Here is a 3456-nt window from a genome sequence, read left to right as displayed (position 1 = left end):
GATACAGATGTAGTGAAGAGAAGGGCCATATGCACCCCATTGTTCATAGCAGCATTGTCCACAATAGCTACATTGTGGAAGGAGCTGAGATGGCCTTCAACAGATAACTGGATTAAGAAGATATGGTCCATACATACAATGAAATATTACTCAGCCATCAGAAAGAACGATTACACAACATTTGCAGCTACGTGGACGGGACTGGGGGAGATTATGCTAAGTGAAATAAGTCAAGCAGAGAAAGACAATTATCATATGGTTTCACTCATTTATGGAACATAAGAAATAGGAGGATCGGTAGGAGAAAGAAGGGAAGAATGAAGGGGGTAAACAGAAGGGGGAATGAACCATGAGAGACTGTGGACTCTAGGAAACAAACTGAGGGCTTCAGAGGGGAGGGGGTGGGGGATTGGGATAGGCCAGTGATGGTATTAAGGAGGGCACATATTGCATGGTGCACTGGGTGTTATATGCAAATAATGAATCATGAACATTTCATCAAAAACTGGGTATGTACTGTATGGTGACCAATATAACAAAATAAAAATTATAAAAACAAACAAACAAAAAAGAATGGCAAAAATTGACAAGGCAGGAAACAACAAATGTTGGAAAGGATGTGGAGAAAGGGGATCCCTCTTACACTTGTTGGTAGGAATGCAAGTTGGTACAGCCACTTTGGAAAACAGTGTGGAGGTCCCTTAAAAAGTTAAAAAATTGAGCTTCCCTATGATCCAGCAATTGCACTACTAATATAACAAATTAAAAATTATTAAAAAAAAAAAGAAAACCATTTACATTTCATTTTTGACTTAAAAAAAATAATATGGCCAAGTTGCCTAGGTCAAGACTTATATTTATTACATTTTCAATCTTACTATGCTTTTGGAGAGGGTGACGGGAAGGATGCAGTTGGCTGCATTCACTGGAAGAAGCTACGGGATAAATGAATGTTGACTTTAACTAATGAGAACAACAAGGTCTACAGTTTTATTGCTTTATAGTTATGATTATGTCCATGTAATAAACATGTTTGAACTCTAAAACAAAAATACCCCTTGAGAAATTTGCTGTTTGAGTTTTGAAGATACAAGCTGCTATAGTTGTCATCATGTAGCAAATATTTGTCATAAAGAATACAGGTATAAAGAAAAAAGCATTGTATTAAGTGAGGTTTTTTTTTAGAAGATTGTATTTATTTGAGAGAGAGAGTGAGCATGAGGAGAGGGGAGGGACAAGTAGGCTCTCCACTGAGCAGGGAGCCCGAGGTGGGGGGCTCGAACCCAGGACCCTGAGATCCTGACCTGAGCCCAAGGCAGATGCTTAACCGACTGAGTCACCCAGGCAGCCCTAAGTGATTTTTTTTAAAAAAATGAATTATTTGTGTATTTATTAATTTTGTTCATTATCAGGAAAGAAAATGATGGTACAAGAAAAGCAATTTAAGAGAACATTATGACAGGAATGGTAAAGTGTCTTGAGATTTTACCCTACTGGCAAGATAATTAGTTGGCCACCAGAGTTTCATGCATGCTGGCATAAGACATGAGATTCCAGGGTCGGAGGCAGATGACCTTATTCCTCACAGTGACAACCATAGCCAGAGGATTAACATTTGTGCCAGTTCCTTGAAACCAAATTTCCACAAGTTAATGCAAAGAGGGCCTGGTGATAACCTGCATACTCAATGGATTGCATCACAGGAGAGGAACTCTGAGCTTAGAGAACCCAGGTTATTTATAAAGGATGGTGAACTTGCCTGACCTTTGCCCTGAAGGAGATATTATCTTCATTATACTGGACAGTAAACAAACCTACCTTTTCTCTCAATGGAGACACTATTTCTATCTTCCAAGGCTGTCTGATATACAAACATCTTTGAAAAGATAGTTTAGGACAAAGTCAAGCAGTGTCTCTGCTCACAAGATATGCCGAAATGCAAGACATCCATGGAGAATTGTCTTCTAACACATTAAGCATACAAATGGGAAGGGGAGCTGGGTAAATAATTATTAAAAATTTACATAATATTGTCTCCATTTTTTGAATAGCTAATTACTATTTCTAAAATTTATATGAGAAAACATTAAGGAAATGTAACTGATCTCTGACACATAGCTGAAGCTTAATAAGTATCTTTTGAATAAATGTATGAATTAATAGTAATGTTTCTCTTTTAAGTCAAGATGAAGGGACATTTAGTAGCATCCCTAAAACATTCACTGAAGCCTCATTAGAGCATGTAAGAGTGAACCAGAGAGCCACCATATGTCAGGCAGCCAGGAACCACCCCCGTCAGAGAAGTGCTCACAGGCAGCATGAATAATTCAGCCGGAAAAGGAATCGATTACCTACTCAAAATTTGATCTCTAGTCAAACAGCATAGGAACACTCATGATGTTCCTCAATAACTTGTATTAATGCTAACTTTTGACACCTCAATTAAAGTGTTTCACCCATTTCCAATTTTTCTTGCATAATTCCAGAAAATAAAGCAATACAAGGTGGTGATTCAGAATTACAAGGCCACTGAATCTCAGGTACAAAGTAATATTACTTCCTCTTAGGGACAGTGGGCTAACATCCGTCATTCTTCAGGACTCAGCTAACTGTAAGAAGAAACCTTCCTTCAAGGCTGGATTGGCTTGGCAATTTTCCTCTGTGTTGTTATAGCAACCTGATTGTAGCATTTGACACTTTATGTTGTAGTTGTCTATATATTTGTCTCAATCTCCACATAAGTATTTAAGTAAATTTAAAGCAAGAATTGAACCATAATCTTGGCCTCACACTAAACATGCTCAGTGCAAAGCTATATAGATTTACAGAATCAAAGATTAGTTAATGAAGAGATAAATTTCATTGTCAACTTCTGTAAGAATGGAGATAGGTACACATTGAAGTCACCTTAAAACCACCTTGCTGAAAGGTAAGAAGTGCACTCATTCACACATGTGCACATCCAGCAGTTTCACCTACCAACAAGCACATGGAGCTATGCATTTGCAATGACTAGAAAATTAGCAGCACCAAAGTCTCCAGTAGTTAAAATGATTAAGATGTCTAAGTATGCAATTATGGTAACAATTACTTGGAATCATGTAGCTTCATTATTACCCTCACCACTTTACCTCCCTCTCCAAATGCCAATTAAACCTTCCTCTAAATAAGAATAAATCATTTCAGGACAAGCTGCCTTCCTGAGATAGCTGCACTTCCTGGGTGCTTGATGAACCGGCTCAAAAGGTGATGCCTGGCAGATGATAAGTACCATATTTGCTATGGAAAGGCAACCATCTCAACCTAAACATAACTGTAATCTGCAGCAAAAGTGAGGCTAGATATATTTCTCTGCAGTTAATTGTTCATGTGGTTAGCCACTGTCCTTCCAAAGTCTGAGGTGCACAGTGTGGGTGGGAGGCAGGAAGGCCAGATAATGTACTTGAGGGTTTCCAT

This window comes from Ailuropoda melanoleuca, chromosome 5, assembly GCF_002007445.2.
Source record: "Ailuropoda melanoleuca isolate Jingjing chromosome 5, ASM200744v2, whole genome shotgun sequence".
In the NCBI taxonomy this organism is placed as follows: Eukaryota; Metazoa; Chordata; class Mammalia; order Carnivora; family Ursidae; genus Ailuropoda; species Ailuropoda melanoleuca.
Note: the sequence above shows the minus strand (reverse complement) of the source record.